This window comes from Mesoplodon densirostris, chromosome 6 (assembly GCF_025265405.1).
Source record: "Mesoplodon densirostris isolate mMesDen1 chromosome 6, mMesDen1 primary haplotype, whole genome shotgun sequence".
Classification (NCBI taxonomy): domain Eukaryota; kingdom Metazoa; phylum Chordata; class Mammalia; order Artiodactyla; family Ziphiidae; genus Mesoplodon; species Mesoplodon densirostris.
This window is the reverse complement of record NC_082666.1, coordinates 118,226,355-118,244,832: the sequence shown is the minus strand read 5'-3', so window position 1 is coordinate 118,244,832 and position 18,478 is coordinate 118,226,355.

Sequence of the window (18,478 nt, the reverse complement as noted above, 5' to 3'; positions counted from 1 at the left end):
AGAGATAAACCCATGTACCTATGGTCACCTTATGTTTGATAAAGGAGGTAAGAATATACAATGGAGAAAAGACAGCCTCTTCAATAAATGGTGCTGGGAACTGGACAGCTACATGTAAAAGAATGAAATTAGAACACTCCCTAACACCATACACAAAAATAAACTCAAAATGAATTAAAGACCTAAATGTAAGGCCAGACACTATAAAACTCTTAGAGGAAAACATACGCAGAACACTCTATGACATAAATCACAGCAAGATCCTTTTTGACACACCTCCTAGAGAAATGGAAATAAAACCAAAAATAAACAAATGGGACCTAATGAAACTTCAAAGCTTTTACACAGCAAAGGAAATCATAAACAAGACAAAAAGACACCCCTCAGAATGGGAGAAAATATTTGCAAATGAAGCAACTGACAAAGGATTAATCTCCAAAATTTACAAGCAGCTCATGCAGCTCAATATCAAAAAAACAAACAACCCAATCCAAAAATGGGCAGAAGACCTAAATAGACATTTCTCCAAAGAAGATATACAGATTGCCAACAAACACATGAAAGGATGCTCAACATCACTAATCACTAGAGAAATGCAAATCAAAACTACAGTGAGGTATCACCTCACACCTGTTAGAATGGCCATCATCAAAAAATCTACAAACAATAAATGCTGGAGAGGGTGTGGAGAAAAGGGAACCCTCTTGCACTGTTGATGGGAATGTAAATTGATACAGCCACTATGGAGAGCAGTATGGAGGTTCCTTAAAAAAACTAAAAATAGAGCTACCATAAGACCCAGCAATCCCACTACTGGGCATATACCCTGAGAAATCCATAATTCAAAAAGAGTCATGTACCACAATGTTCATTGCAGCTCTATTTACAGCAGCCAGGACATGGAAGCAACCTAAGTGTCCATTGACAGATAAATGGCTAAAGAAGATGTGGCACATATATACAATGGAATATTACTGAGCCATAAAAAGAAACGAAATTGAGTTATTTGTAGTGAGGTGGATGGACCTGGAGGCTGTCATAGAGAGTGAAGTAAGTCAGAAAGAGAAAACAAATACCGCCTGCCAAGACATATATATGGAATCTAAAAAAAAAAAAAAAAAGGTTCTGGAGATCCTAGGGGTAGGACAGGAATAAAGATGCAGATGTAGAGAATGGACTTGAGGACATGGGGAGGGGGAAGGGTTAGCTGGGACGAAGTGAGAGAGTGACATGGACATATATACACTACCAAATGTAAAATAGATACCTACAGGGGAGAAGCCGCATAGCCCAGGGAGATCAGCTCGGTGCTTTGTGACCACCTAGAGGTGTGGGATAGTGAGGGTGGGAGGGAGATGCAAGCTGGAGGAGATATGAGGATATATGTATGTGTATAGCTGATTCACTTTGTTATACAGCAGAAACTCACACACCATTGTAAAGCAATTATCCTCCAATAAAAATGTTTAAAAAAAGGAGACTACCCTTCAGAGTCAAAGAGATCTAGACTTGAAGGTCTGCTCTTTACTAGCTGTGTGACCTTGGGCAACATATCTGATTTGCCTCATTTATCTGATTTTTAAAATAGGTGTACAATTTGTGACCCCTACAAAATGTGGTAAAATAGTAAGATAATGGCCATGGAATTCTCTAGCTCTCATGCACATTAGTTTCTGGTCTCCTGCTCAGCCTAGCATCCTTTTTCCTAAGCAGGCTTTACAAATAAGTCAGCCAGGAGAAGCTGAGCTTTGGGGAAGGAAGGAGCTCTGGTAAAGCTGTGTGTGAGGACTGGCCTGTCTCTAGGCACCTTCCCCTGATTCGTGATGGCAGATGAGGATGATGAGATGCTCAGGACTTGAGTGAGGCCCCAGGAGCAGACGGAGGGCTGTGTGTCCACAGTGCCATTGTAGGACAGCTGAAGAATTGGCCCCTGGGGTCTGGGGAGCAATGGGGATGGCATACATGGGGAGGTTGAATCGAAAGGAGAATAGTTAGATGCCACTCCCACCCGAAATAAATATTAGCTTTGAGTCATTTCTGCCAAGTTTCAGGTTTCCAGGGGACGTGGGGAAGGGGCTACAGGTTTAATCTAGAAGGAATGCGTGACCTTGGCAGCAATGACATCCACTCTGAGACCCAGCTGCCTTCACTCGTTCATTCCCTGACACTTACTGGGCTTCTCCCATATACAAGCATAGGACAGTAAACAGCAAGACAAAGTGTGCTGCCTTCAAGGCACTAACATTCAAGCAAGGGGAGACACATCTAGAATTAAAATGTACAGCCCCTCAGGTGGTGGTCAGTACTATGAAGCAGGGAAGTGGACAGGGAGGACCTAGGTGGAGAGGGTGGAGAGGGTGGGAGGGAAACTGGGGTGCCCCTCGGCTTTCAGAACTGTTTGAAGATTATTATTATCCAAGGGATGGGGAGGGGGTCACCAGCCTCCTTATAGTGGCTGATGTAAAGTACAAAGGAATAAAGGACCCCTGGCCTCTGTCTTGAACATTGCCAGGCAGAGTGAGCTGTGCGTGCCGGAGGAAGGCTGGGGTGGCCAGTCTATTCTCAGCATCTCCGTGTGCTGGGACCACCTCTCTTCCATGCCAATGGTGAGAGGCAGACCTCTTGACATCTGTGTCTTCTTTCACAATCGCTGATCAATCCCTTTCCATATTCCAGGCACTGCCATAAACGCCAGAAATTCAGAGATAAACCCAACAGTCCTGGCACTCAGGCACCTTCCAGTTTAAGGGGAAGATGCGTGATTAGCATCAATATCAGACGTGGGACAGTGAGAGGGGATGGAAGGTAGAAAGGGCAACTGCTCCTACCTGAGCGCGGGGCTGAGCATCGGCTACTCAGAGGAAGGGGAAGGGAGGCGAAGAGGGCATTCCAGGGGGAAGGAGCATCTTTGAGTCTTGGGTGGTGTTCAGCATGGTGAGAGATATCCGCGGGAGGGATTGATGGGACTTCACCTCCGAACGAGACTGAGGTCAGACCACAGGAAGTGGTTTGTGCATCACACGTTTAAATTTTTTTCTGAGGACAGCAGAAGACAGAAGAATTGAAATGGGAGGGTCCACTTCCAATTCAACCCCCAGCTTCTAGAAGCACTAGCACTGGGCTCCTGATGGAATCTTTCTGCCCTCTGTCTGATGGCCTGGGGACTTTACAGGGAAGCCCCTGGAGTTTAGGCAACATGCACCCACAATTTAGTTTCCTGTAGCATGAATGTGGAAAGACTATAAACACTGGATCTATAGGCCTCTGTGGCTATAGGTCGCCTCGGATGCAATAACGGGTACCATTCCTGCAGGAGAGTGGCTTTATTTTATTGGTCCCACACAAAATTTATGGTCCTCTGTACCTACAGCAAGACGGTTATACTTCTACATATTTCTTGCTATTGTAACTTATTTGCTCCTTTTTGAAGGTGTGTGTGTGTGTGTGTGTGTGTATCTTGGGAGCTAGATTGAACATGGAAGGCCATTCTGAGATCCATTTACTGCAAGTATTTTCCATCCAATGGCTTGAGACCTTCTAGACTTTGGATCATCTCTGTGCCTGCAGTCAGGGCTGATTGTGGGGAATTTGTAATTGCAGATTGAATGGGAGGGGCCAAAATTCCTCTCCAGCTTTGTCCTGTTCTTAGTTTTTCTTTCTCTGTGCTGTAAGGCACAGCTTACCTGGCTATTTTATATTCCGAAACTCAACTTAACTCCCTGTGATGTTCTGGAGACAAGGCTCTTTCCTTCCTCTACTCATTGGCTCCTTTTCCCTGCTTCCAGTTGGTTCTTTGCTAGGAGTGAGGCTGGCTCCATCCATCAGCCCGGCTCTATGTCTCCATACATATATAGCAGCAAAACCCATCTCAGCGTTTCCTCTTTTTGTTCCCTTTGTTTTACGGCTGCTACTTGTCGTCAAGCTCCCTTTCCCTTTCACTTAACAGAAAGGCTTTCACATTAAAGGAATATTTTAACAGTACAAACAAGAAATAGAAATCTAGTTTACTTCCCTCCAAGCTTCCCTTAAATCTCCCAGCTGTTTCGGTTCAGCATCTGCACTACCTACCTGGCTTTGTTCCATGCCCAGCCCTCTCCCCTCTGCTCAGTTTTGAGAAACCAGAAAGCGGAGACTGCAGAGGGAGGCAAGAGAGGGAAGGGAAGGGGTGAGGACAGGGCATCTATCTGCTGCCCCAGGTTGCAGGGTAGCTCCAACACCTGCTCCCCAATTTTCAGTCTCCGCTTCCCATCATCCACAATCTTAGTGGAGGTCACTGTCCACTGGCCGCTCCTTGTAAAGAAACCACAAGGACATCCCAGTTAGTCATTGGCACCTGTTTGGGGAAGAGGTGGCTTTTGCTTCTCTTGAAGATGCTATTTTTCCTTCTATCAGGTAAAATGGGCAAATCCACCCTATTTCTCTTTTTGCTTTGCCTGAAAGGAAGCTTCTAGACACATAGATTGTCATTCCTCTACCTACATTAGCCACTGGGTTTAGGTTATTTGTCCCCCCACCCCTTTCCCCTTGTTTTAACAGGTTTGCTATTTCTGGTACTAGTGTAATAACAGTTTATTAGACAATTAGAGACACCCACGTCACCAGGATCCCTAGGAGACAGGAGGGCGTAGGTGATTTTTCCAGCTACTGCCTCCAACTGTGGCCATGCTTCTCCATTCAATGTCCTGGCTTCTGTCTGTGTGGCATCCCCCAGGGTTATGTGGGGAGGAGATGTGCTTCCTCTTTCTTCATTAACAGCTTCTCTCAGGCCAGGCTCCTTGCTGAGATGGACCCCAATTAGCTGGTGAACACGGTTGCTGCTGTATGGTGAGGCCATATAACCCTGTTCCTTGGCTTTGTTCTTGCAGAACAACCCAAGCAAGAGACACTTCCTGACACAGCAGAGACTGCCCAGCACATTGTGGGAAAACAATTGCAAGACAGCTGACCCAGTAACTCAAAATAAAGACAGCTGTCTACCATGAGTCCAGCACAGATCAGCGGGTGCACAGGCTCCTGGGTCCTCCCAGGAAGAGCTGTCATCCTGTCACGCAGTCAGTGGAAGGAAAAGTTATCTCGTTTTTTGAGAAGGCTTGACTAGGAGAACCACTTTTTTGCAAGAAAAGGAAGAAATTTGAGCTTCCAGGGTCAAAGAAAGAAAGAAAGAAAGAGAGAGAGAGAGAGAAAGAAAGAAAGAAAGAAAGAAAGAAAGAAAGAACAAAGTCGTGGAATCATTAACTGTCAGGGCAAAAAGTCCTTCTGAGAATCTCTAGTTCAAAGTCTATCTTATCAGTAGGACAGGAAAGTGGCTTTCCCTGCACCAAACATACAGTGAGCACATGACCAGGAGTTACAGAGAGAGAGTGCCTGTGTTTGGGAGGCTGTGAGGGCAGGTGACAAAAGAGTGATGAGAAAGAGAGAGAGAGATGCTCCTGGGAGACTGACCAATGGCCTTCATCACCTTGGTAACACACCCTTTGGTGTTCTGGATGGGTAGCATCTTAGCCAAACACCTGTGCCCTCACACTGCCCTGCTGCCTGGGTACAGGGCTCCTCCAACCTGCATCCTGAGGTCAGGGACCCTACACCAAACCTCCCCACCTCCCCAATCCTGCATTAATCAGCTTTCAGGAGGGAAGATTTGTAATGCCCACGAGGCAAAAGGAGATGATGTATTTGCTAAAGAAATACGAGAAAGCACTGTCGGCTGTGTGAGCCTGTGTCTGATGCCCAGTACAGCAGCAGTGGCTATGCTGAAAGGTACAGCAGTAGTCCTTCAGCAGCAGAACTATTTAAGGGGTGGAGGAAGAGGATGGTCCACACAGGACCCTCAGGAAGGGGAAACAGCAACGTTAGAGTCTCACAGTAATACTCAGTCAGGTCTCAGAGCTGTGGCTCATTACTGGCTACCCAGGCCTTGAACGTCCTCAAAGGCAGCTGGGCCAGGGGTCCCAGCATGATGAGCATGCAGCCCTTGGGAAGAGATGGCGAGAGTTAGTCAGGCTGCTGTGTGAGCCTGCCCTCTCAACTACAAGTGGGATTAAAAGGTCATTTTTCTTAATGACTTCGAATGCACTCAATTTATCTAGAGGTGGTCATGAGCACCGTGTCTGCAATGAACTCTCTCAGATGGAAAACGATTTGACTGCCTGACAGTGACAAGCAGCGTCGACTTCACAGGTCTTGATGGTTCCTCCAAGACCCTTGCTCAGGGCTGTAGTCCCTGATTCCTCTGCCCAGAGCCCACCACCATGTCCAACACTGAGCAGGCTCTGAGGAGACACTGGCTCAGTTAACCTGAGGGCACAGCATGGGCTGTACCATGGGACAGTGACCATGACTGCCTGGCTTTTGCGAGCTTCCAGAGTAATCAGGTGTGCTTCCACAGGTGGGCTGATTGTCCTTTTGTGTGACTTGGGGAGAGTGCATGAAGTTGGAAGAGCAAAGACACTCCTGTTTTCTAATAAGCCCTATTCCTAGGGAATTAGCCAGCTCCTGCACACGGAGGGGTGGGGGCCACTTGTACCCTAACGAGAGTAAAGGTGGGAAGCAGTGACATCTCCAGGGAAGGCTGTACCTTCTTCTGCCAGGTTTCCTGTCCTGTCCTGACAAGTAACAACACCAAACCATCTGTTTCCTCCTGCTGGGTAGTACAGGAGGAGGGACCCAGATGACCAGGTACAGCCACTCTGACACCTGTGCTGGGTGGCCCTGGGACAGGAATGGACCACCTGTGTGGTTCCTCTCCGGGGTACCGAGCTCAGCTTCCTCCTGCAGGCAGCCCATGGTGTGGGCATCCCCAGTTCTTTCTCTGCTGCTGCCAAGCACCGGATGCTCTCATAGCATCCAGAATCAGTGCCAACATCTAGGTGGCAGCAACAAAAGAAGAGGGGTGATGGGAAGGCTGGCCAAAGCCTGAAATACTGACGATATCAGTAATGATGAGACCTGACGCTTTCTTGGTGCTTTAGCCCTAACTTAAGACTTTCAAGTGCATTTTTTAAAAAAAATTGGACATGCAAAGCAATGCCTTTGAGGTAGGCAGAGCTGTAAGTTCCATTTTGGTGTTGAGGAAACTGAGGTTCCGGAAAAGATTAAGCATTCTTCAAAGTCATGCAACAAGGAAGTGATGGGACTGATTGCTAACCAAGCCTTCTCCAAAGGCATTCCAAGACTCCCTCATGCATCTCAGAGATGAATCAAGTATAGCCCTCCACTTTGAAGGCCATCTGGGCCATCAGCTGGGGAGGGGAGGGCTCAAAGCTCCCTAGAATTGTCAGGGAGGGTGGAGCTCTGAGGCTCAGCAATGCAACAAACAGGTACCTCTTCTACCTGGGACCCCCTCAGAGCCTGTCTCCATGTGGATGCCGGGAACACTGAGGCTTCTGAGTGTGGTGAGCTTTAGCAGTGGAACAAAGGCTGGAGACGGAGAGGGGAATTGATGGAGAGATTGCCTTTGCAGGTGAGAGCTGTGTCAGTGTTCCTGCCTTCCGTCTAATGCCTGTGTCTGATAACTGAGTTATGGTTTTTCATTTTGAGGAATTTATCTGTCCCTGGGGTTTTGTTTCTTTTTGTTTGGTCTTTGAGGGGTCAGAGAGTTTTCAAGCTAGAAGGATCCTGAGACATCATCTACTCAACCCCTCATTTGACAGGTGGAGAAACTGAGCCTCAGAGAAGGCAAGGGGGCCCTCACCCTCTGTGACAGTGTTCCCTGGTGGTAGAGCTGGGGTTTGGAACCCCAGTCTCCTGAGGCCATGCTTTCCTTGGTGCCAGCTGCTTCCTGATATTGGGAGGCAATGCTCTCAGAAGAGGTGCCCCCTAAAACACAGGCTCATGATAGTCATGACAGGCTGGAAACAGAGATCAGGCAGTGGCGCTGAGAGAAGACCTTTCTTTATAGGACCAGGTACCTGCCAGACACGTGTCTTCCTGGAGAAGTCTGAGAATCCTCATAGAGCAAGAGCCAGGCAGCCAGGGCTCAGGGCTCTGAGTCTTCCAAGTTAGGGCCATGATTCTAATTTCCTGCTTCCTCCTCTCCCTCCAGGACGGCGGGGGTCTGCAAGTTAGAGGAGGCACAAAATAGTTTTTATATCTTTTCCCATTTAATTCCCTACAACAGCCAGGTGGGTTGGTGTTACTTACCCCGTTTTACAGACAAAAACCCAGTCTGGGGTATGTGAGGTAATTTGCCCCCAGTGACACGGCCATGCATCTTACAAGTGTCGGAGCTGGGATGTGGTCTCCCTGAGGTGATCCTCACTTTGAAGTCCTTCAACTGGACAGATGGTTTGAACTGAGTCCTTCAGCCTCCAAGCCCACCCTTTGCTTTCTTTGCCTTCTCATCAACACCGATCCAGAAGAGACTTAATAAGGCTTTACTGGTTTCACTTCCTGGGGGGCCTTTGCCTCCCACCAAGATACTAAGTCTTAACAATCCACCACCCTACATGGCTTTCTCAAGAGGTTGCCCCATAGCCAGCTCATTATCTTAAATTTGTCAGTGGTGCAGGTGCCCTGGCTGGCTCTGGAGGCTGAGTCAGCTCCTTAGACCCATCTTTGCAAATGTTATGTTGTGCAAGAACAATAATAATCCTGTCTGTGGCCTGAGAGTTAGGGGCCTGGTTTAGTTTAAGCCTTGCCATACATTTCCTCTTGTAGATCCTTACGTTGTTTGTGCCTCAAATTCCTTACCTGTGATCTGAAAATAACAATACCTATTTCTCAGGTCAACTGTGAATATTAAATGAAATCAACTCTGAAAAACCTAAGAACTTATTAACATTTAAACGTAGGTCTGTCTGCCTCCAAATTCCATACATTTTATACAAGAAAACCATTGCCTCTGTTTACTTATCTGTTTTATGAAAACATTATTTATTCTGCCTAAGTCATAGGGTGCTTGTGGGATGAGATGAGAAAAACTTGTGAAGGCACTTTGTTACTGGAAAGTGTCTAAAACTCTGCCTTGAACAGAGTTTGCTCCATGAGCAGCAGCTCTTATTACGATCATTAATAAAAACAAGCTGGTGTATAAATATCCATTTTTATTGCTTGTTCTTCAGAAGCAGTATTTGCTTTTCTTGCAAACCTGCTAGCGTTGCGGGGCATATGCATTGAGTGCTGAGATGTGGCACTGATGCCCCTTTAAAATGACATGTCTCAGCAGAACCTTGACTCCTGCATGTTCTGAGATAGAATCTCCTAGACTAACAGCCCTTGAGAATAGACTAGAAGCCTAGTTCACTTTCTTTTCCCAGACACTGTTCTCAACAAGCTCAATCCATCCATCAATGGGTAAGTGTTTATCGAGCAACCGCTTCTGTTGAAGCTCCTGCAAACCCACATCCGGGGCAGGTCTTCAAGAGCTTAGCTAACCAACAGGTAAATACAGTTTGATCTCTGGAAAGAAGTAATATGGTTGACTCTGAAGACCCTTTTATAGGCAGAGACCCTGGTGGGAAAGCCCTACCACGACTTTCCCAGGGTCATCAAAGCCAGTCACTGTCAGAGCTCTCTGTTCTAAATCTAAACTCTGTATTTCCACTTGACCTTAGAGCCCCTTCTTTTGTTCCCAAGGCTTATGTGGGGTGTATCACCCCCTGGTTCAACTGCAAGCTCCTTGAGTACAGAACTGCATATTACATATCTTTGATAAACACCATACATTGTCTATCAAGATGCTAAGTCCAGGGCTTCCCTGGTGGCGCAGTGGTTGAGAGTCTGCCTGCTCACGCAGGGGACACGAGTTCATGCTCCGGTCTGGGAAGATCCCACATGCCACGGAGCAACTGGGCCCAAAGATGCTAAGTCCATGTATTTTCCCATTTTTCAGACCCAGTGTAGGCTACACAAGTCTTTAGCATATAGGCCAATGTTGTGACATTGGGCAACTAACTTTGTTCTGGATTTTAAATTTGTCATTTGAACAATGAGAGGGATAGACAATTCCCAGGTTTCTTAGAGTTCTAAAATGCTAAATTCTGTACTAGATTTGGCAAATGACACACACTTCACCACTACAAGGCCAATGGTGATTTCATTATTAGTCATAACACTAATTCCCATTAAATTCAGATTCAACCATAATCCTGCTCAGCATGGGCAACCACCACCAGTTGTGTATGAGTTGAAGCATTTTGTCATGCCAGCTCCCAAAGCTTTTTCCACTGCAACATCATGTTTGCTCCTTTTCTCCACCCAAAACCTATCTCTCTGGCCTGTTCTGCTGTTCCCTTCTCTTACCTTCTTCATAGCTCAATAAATTCTACAGTCCAATTCCTCTGCTAAAAACAGAATTGATTTTAAACATTAACTTACATAGACGTGACTCAGTATGTCCAATGGAATTTATCTTGTGAAAGAAATCCTATAGAAAATATTTGTAACATATAACCAACAAAGGAGAAGTATCAAAGATATATAAATAAGTCCTAAAATTCAACAAGTGAAAAGATAGACAACCCAAAATTCAAAAATGGGAAATAACATAGGCACCTCATGAAACAAGATATCTAAATGGATAATAAATATTATTAAAAATATTATTATTTCCTAATTAGGCATCAGGAAAATGAAAAGTTAAAAGATAAGGAGATAGCTCTTATTGGCTAGGATGTCTAAGGTTTTAATACCAAATATTGGTGAGGATGTGGAGCAACTGGGACTCCCAAATATTGATGGTAAAATGAAGAATGGCACAAGCACTTTGGGAAATAGTTTTGAGTTTTTTATAACATTAAATATACACCTCATCTATAACCCAGAAATTCCATTCTTGGTATTTACCTAAGAGAAATGAAAATATATGTTTATGAAAACACTTGAACACAAATGTTTATAGCAGCCTAATTCACAGTAGCTCCAAATGAGAAGCAACCTAATGCCTGTCAACAGGTGAATGGATAAACAAATTGTGAACTATAGACAGTGGATTACTCCCCTGCCATAAAAAGGAGCAAACTACTGTTATACAATATATAGTGAAAACGTGGATGAATCTCAAAAATGTGATGCTGAGTCAAATAAGCCAGACCCAAGAGCAGATATATAAGGATCCCATTTATATGAAGTTCTAAAATAGTGAAACTAGCCTGTGGTGATGGAGATAGATCACTGGTTGTCTTGGGGTGGCAGGGAGCAAGGATTGACTGCAAATGGATGTAACTTTCTACAGTGGTGAAATGTTTTATACCTTCATTGGGGTGATAGTTATTCAGAAGTATACATTTATCAAAATTCATCAAATTATATATTTTAAATATGTACATAGTTCATGTAAGTTATATCTCAATAGAATTGATATATAAAATCAACAACAATAAGCACAAGGAAATACAAATACACATTCACCATAATGATTAAAATGTAAAAGATTGATGAGGATGTGAAACAGCCAGAACTCTCATCCATTGTTGGGGGAAATGTACGTAGGAGCAATTCACTTTGGAAAACATACTGTTTGGCAGGTATGTAATGAAGATGAACATACACATACCTTATGATTAAGCAATCCCACTTCTACCCATCAGAAATGTGTATACATGTTCACCAAAAGATATATTTGTAGAAGAATATTTATAAGAGCACTCATAACTACAAACTGGAAATAATCCTAAAGTCCATCAACAATAGAATGGATAAATTGTGATATGAACTTACAATGGAATAGTATACAGCAATGGAAATGAATGAGCTACTATTGTAAGCAACAACAAGGATACATTTTCAGACATAATGTTGAAACAGTCAGTGAAGGCAAACAAAGGGAGATGTACTGCATTGATATTATAAAAGTGCTGATGTCTGGGAAGGAGGCAGGGTAATGATTAGGAGGGAGCATAAAGGGGTTTCTGGGGTGCTGAGAATGTTCTACTTCTTGATGTGAGTGGTGCTTAAATGGGTCGTTAACTTTGTGATAATTCATCAAGCTGTACACTTGCCATGTTTTCACTTTTTTGGATACATATTTCAAAAAATAGATTTATTTAAAAAAACAAACAAAGAGTCCCAATAGGGAGGAGCTAAGGTTAACCTCCAGAGATAATGAGGATTTTTAGATACTATGAACTTGAAGGGTTTTTTTGTGCACCAGAGGAGGGGAAGTTTTGAGGGCAGAAGCTGCCTTTCTCATCATCCACTAAAGCACACCTAGTAGAGAGGAGTCTAAATAGCCTGCGTCTAATACCAAGCTGCCCATCTCTTTATTGCCCTCCTATTTTAGTAACTATGAAAATCTCTATATCTCCACCACTCCAGAGCTTCAGCAAGGGGTTTACGACTGAGAAGTGGTCCCTAGGGTCCTTGTGCCCTGGTTTACATGGAGATAATGGACCTGAAATTCATTAGTCTCTTTGTGGCTAGTTCAGGTTGATAAATGACCACAAGGCAGTTTTCCTTTCAGCAGAGCCCTGCATAAATAGATGTAGCAGAAACTCTATTTCCTTTTCACAGCTGAAGCAAAAGCAGGGGGCAGCTGTCTGTGAAGTGATCCCTCCTCACCAGCTCTAAGTCCCAGCAACATCCTCCGAAAGCAGACCACCCTGCACTGGTCTAGAAGAAGCATTCTTCATATTCCCACAGCACGATCATATTTTCATTGGCTGCTTCAGTAAGATAACTTGTTCTAAGCTCAGAATGGAATCTGTTGGATTGTCATCTTTATAGTAAACATGTCTCCATAGTTCTAAATATGGACTATTCAGATTTTAAATTTCCTGAGGGCTGCAGCTCTCTTGCTCACCATTGCATTTCCAACACCTTATTCATAGTAGGTTTTCAACATTTGCTGAATCAGTAAATAAAAGGATGAATGAGAAAAAGTTGTTTATCAAGCCGTGGTCTTACAAAAGACCAAACTCCTGTCCCTGGTTGGGGAGGCTCTTGCCTGTCTTGGGGTGGACACCTATCAGACTTTAATCTCTCACTGACCTGACAGCTCAAGTTACTTTGTTGGCTTCCTGAAACTAACAAGCCAGACTCAGACTTATCACTCCTTAATTCTCTCCCTCCTGCCCTTACCAGCTCTAATACGTCATCTGAATTCAAGACATCAGGATTTAGTAGAAGGAGCAGAAGTCATGGCTGACTTGATATCCACCGTGTCTGGCTGCCTTTGCATCCTTTCGTTACAAAATAATCCAACTAAGTTCATGAGTGCTGTAACAAGGCATCTCCTGTTCTCTCTATTCCCAGCCCCTCCCTCAAAACAGTTAAATTAATATTTGTCAGTTGCTCCCGAGTTTATAAATCTCTGCAAGATGAATGTAAGAGACTGGCTGATAGGGTAGAGGCTACATTTTGAGCTGGTTTTTCCCCTTTTCCTTTTTCCAAGAGCAGTACTAACACTATTGTAATGCACCTTTTGATATTTTAGCATTTCAGATATTTTACAGTAAATTACTTCAGTTTATGGCACTTTGCTTCCTTACATAATTGTTATAAATAACCTTCAAATGACATAAAAGCTATAAACATTGCAAAACTGAAAAGTAAATTATAGACATTTCAGAATGTACAAGTAGGAACTCAAACACGTTAAGGCAAGTGAGGAAGGTAAGTTTGTTTGTTCTCTCCTTCCTTAACCATCCATCTCATATTTCCACAATAAATAATCCACAGTAAATAAATGCCAAAGAGCAGGAGGGATCCTCTGCCTACTTTCATAAAGACTCAAGTGGCCCTCCTGGTTCTGTCTGGCACCACAGCCAGGGAGATGGAGGTCCAGGTTGGAGGGGCTGCATTTAAGGATATTTATGGCTGCTAAGAGGATTAACTGGAGACAAGCATGGAAATCCAAGGACAGGGCTGTACCAGGCAAACTCTCAGTCTACACTGAACTCCTCAGGGTGACATGGAAGAGTTTGCAAGGTCTTGCTGAACTTCCGATTCATCCACATGTCATCTTTAGTATAATAGCTCCCATTTATTGTGTGCCTACTGTCTATGTGATGCCAGGCACTTTTCAAACATTTTTTCATTGAATCCTTTTTCATAAGGAAACTATGTAGCTGGGTCAGGGTGGGGATATAGAGGGGAGGGCTGTTTTATCTGGCCCTCACTTTCACAAAGGGCCTTAGTGTTGCCAAATGATGTTACCCCACATGTCTGTATGTATTTAAAATATTATTTTATTGAATGTAAACATTTAACGTATGTTCTGATTATTGAGAAGCTGGTTTTGGCATTTTTTTCATTTGTTTAATGAACCAGGAGACTCAAAAAATGGAACTGATTTGTGCTGGTCTCAAACTATGGGAAACGTTGATTATTCCCCCATTTTATAGATGAGAGCACTGGGGCTCAGGGAAGTTAAATCCCTTGTCAAAGATTCAAAGAGCTGAGGAGGGAAGGGTATCGGCAGCCCTTTCTGTTTACCTCAAAAGCTTTTTCTCTGCCGTACAAGTGCTTCAGGAGAAATTTTCAGAGATAGATCTTGTATGAGTCCCGTTTAGGCAGTGAGGCTAGGCTGTTTGGACCACTGTGGTCAGTGAACTCCCTAATGAATGACAACCTATGCCCAGAGTCAACCAGAATTTATAGTCAGACTCCAGTTTTCCATATCAAGGCAGACACATTTTCCTTCTCCTCTATCTCACCACACAAACACACACACACCCTTATGAAAGGTAATATCTTAGACTCCAAGAACTTTAGAGTTGAAAATGACTTTCAGTTGTCCTCAGATGTAATTCCCTTGTTTTACAGGTGAGGAAACTAAAACAAAGATGAGTGATTTGCCCAAGGTTATACCACAGTAGTCAAATTAGTATTCAAAACCAGAGCTCCTAACTCTTTTCTGCCAATGTACTTTGGAGTATACATTCTAGAATTCTTACAATATTTTCTCTCAAATACATTTTTAATATGTGACACATTTATTCAAGGGACAATGTATTTCTCTGGCTGAAAGATGGAACTAATTCTCTATTAATCAGTTATGCTTTGAAAGATTTTTTGTTTGCAGTACGCGGGCCTCTCACTGTTGTGGCCTCTCCCGTTACAGAGCACAGGCTCTGGACGTGCAGGCTCAGTGGCCATGGCTCACGGGCCTGGCTGCTCCATGGCATGTGGGATCTTCCTGGACCAGGGCACGAACCCGTGTCCCTTGCATGGGCAGGCGGACTCTCAACCACTGCACCACCAGGGAAACCCTATATTTATAATTGTTATATCTTCTTCTTGGATTGATCCCTTGATCATTATGTAGTGTCTTTCCTTGTCTCTTGTAACATTCTTTATTTTTAAGTCTATTTTATCTGATATGAGAATTGCTACTGCAGCTTTTTTTGATTTCCGTTTGCATGGAATATTTTTTTCCATCCCCTCACTTTCAGTCTGTATGTGTCCCTAGTGGGTCTGAAGTGGGTCTCTTGTAGACAGCATATAGATGGGTCTTCTTTTTGTATCTATTCAGTGAGCCTGTGTGTTTTGTTTGGAGCGTTTAATCCATTCACGTTTAAGGTAATTATCGATATGTATGTTCCTATGACCATTTTCTTAATTTTGGGGGGTTTGTTTTTGTAGGTCTTTTTCTTCTCTTGTGTTTCCCACTTAGAGAAGTTCCTTTAGCATTTGTTGTAGAGCTGGTTTGGTGGTGCTGAATTCTCTTAGCTTTTGCTTGTCTGTAAAGCTTCTGATTTCTCCATCGAATATGAATGAGATCCTTACCAGGTACAGTAATCTTGGTTGTAGTCTCTTCCCTTTCATCACTTTAAGTATATCATGCCCTCCCTTCTGGCTTGTAGAGTTTCTGCTGAAAAATTAGCTGTTAACTTTATGGGAGTTCCCTTGTATGTTATTTGTCATTTTTCCCTTGATGCTTTCAATAATTTTTCTTTGTCTTTAATTTTTGCCAATTTAATTACTATGTATCTCAGTGTGTTTCTCCCAGGGTTCATCATGTATGGGACTCTCTGCCCCTCCTGGACTTGGGCGGCTATTTCATTTCCCGTGTTATGGGGGTTTTTGGCTATAATCTCTTCAGATATTTTCTCAGGTCCTTTCTCTCTCTCTTCTCCTTCTGGGACCCCTATAATGCAAATATTGTTGTGTTTAATGTTGTCCCAGAGGGTTCTTAGGTTGTCTTCATCTCTTTTCATTCTTTTTTCTTTATTCTGTTCCGCAGCAGTGCATTCCACCATTCTCTCTTCCAGGTCACTTCTCCATTCCTCTGCCTCAGTTATTCTGCTATTGATTCCTTCTAGTGTGTTTTTCATTTCAGTTATTATATTGTTCATCTCTGTTTGTTTGTTCTTTAATTCTTCTACGTCTTTGTTAAACAGTTCTTGCATCTTCTCAATCTTTGCCTCCATTGTTTTTCCAAGGTCCTGGATCATCTTCACTATCATTATTTTGAATTCCTTTTCTGGAAGGTTGCTGATCTCCACTTCATTTAGTTGTTTTTCTGAAGTTTTATCTTGTTCCTTCATCTGGTACATAGCCCTCTGCCTTTTCATCTTGTCTATCTTTCTGTGAATGCGGTTTTTGTTCCACAGGCTGCAGGATTGTAGTTCTTGCTTCTGCTGTCTGCCTTCTGGTGGATGAGGCTATCTAAGAGGCTTGTGCAAGTTTCCTGATGGAAGGACTGGTGGTGGGTAGAGCTGACTGTTGCTCTGGTGGGCAGAGTTCAGTAAAACCTTAATCTGCTTGACTGCTGATGGGTGGGGCTGGGTTCCCTCCCTGTTGGTTGTTTGACCTGAGGCAACCCAACACTGGAGCCTACCTGGGCTCTTTGGTGGGGTTAATGGAGGACTCTGGAGGGCTCACGGCAAGGAGTACTTCCCAGAACTTCTGCTGCCAGTGTCCTTGTCCTCACAGTGAGCCACAGCCACCCCCTGCCTCTGCAGGAAACCCTCCAACACTAGCAGGTAGGTCTGGTTCAGTCTCTGTAGGGTCACCGCTCCTTCCCCTGGGTCCTCATGCACACACTACTTTGTGTGTGCCCTCTAAGAGTGGAGTCTCTGTTTCCCCCAGTCCTGTCAAAGTCCTGCAGTCAAATCCCACTAGCCTTCAAAGTCTGATTCTCTAGGAATTCCTCCTCCCATTGCTGGACCCCCAGGTTTGGAAGCCTGACCTGGGGCTCAGACCTTTCACTCCAGTGGGTGGACTTCTGTGGTATAAGTGTTCTCCAGTTTGTGAGTCACCCACCCAGCAGTTATGGGATTTGAGTTTATTGTGATTGTGCCCCTCGTACTGTCTCATTGTGACATCTCCTTTGTCTTTGGATGTGGGGTAACTTTTTTGGTGCGTTCCAATGTCTTCCTGTTGATGATTATTCAGCAGTTAGTTGTGATTCCATTGTCCTCACAAGAGGGAGCGAGAGCACATCCTTCTACTCTGCCATCTTGAACCAATCTCTCCAATATCTCTGTTCTTAGGAAATGCATTTTAAACTATTTATGGGTAAAAAGCCATGATATGTGTAGCTTACCACCAAGTGGTTCAGAAAAAGAAAAATGCATACCTAGAGCACAAATGCACAAATAGTAAAGTGAATGGAGTAAATGTTATCAATAGATGAATCTGAGTAAAGGGTATACAAGAGTTATTTGTTTTTTATTTTTGCAACTTTTCTGTATTTTGAAAGTATTTCTGTATTTGAAAGTATTTTCAAATAAAAGATTAAGAACATACTTTGAAATCTTTCAGCCTCATAAAAATGCTCTGGTATGGAGTGGGGAGGGTGCAGCTGTGAGACCTCTTTGCTCAGACTTCCTTTAATACCCTCAATGGCTCCATGAAACACCATGTGAAGCATGTTCCAAAGCAAGCAGACCTCTTGAACTTTGATGATGGTGATGATGATGATCTGTGTGTCGTCAATAACTCAAGGTTTGTTCTATGTGAATGGCTGTGACAATAGAGCTCTTACAGGTGGGCTGGGGGTCTGAGGCAGGTAGAAGCTACAGAAAGGTAAGAAACGTTCTTCACAAGCTACTGTCTAGGTGAGGATGAACAGGGAAGGAAGCTAGTCTGCGGAGGTGGCAGCTTTGAGATACAGAATCAGTCCCATCCTGATTTCCTTTATTTCTGCTAAAAGTTTAGCAAAAACTTAGAAATCAAACTCTGAGACTTCTACACCACTTCCACCATTTATTACTTATGTCAGATTATGTCTGGAGCCAAGCTGTCGATTCCAGAATAAAAAGAGAGCTTTGGAGTAGCTCTGCCACTCCCAGCCACTGGAGAAAGATGTGGAGAGGGATGGGGACTCTGGGCAGTGGGCTGGATGAGGGTTTGCCTGCAGTGTGTTCAGCTTGGCCTCAAATCAGAGATCTCCTTCTCACCCAAGCTTGCCCTGAAAGGCAGCACAATCAAAACTCCCTTATTTATTTCTTTCCTGAAACTTCCTCATATTCTTTAAAATCCTTAGTACAGATAAGAAATAAAAACAAGCAATAGCAAAACCTATCCTGACTAATGTGAAAAGAATAAGCTCAGCCTTGTCTATTTCATATTGTAGACCTTTTTACAACAGATTTGT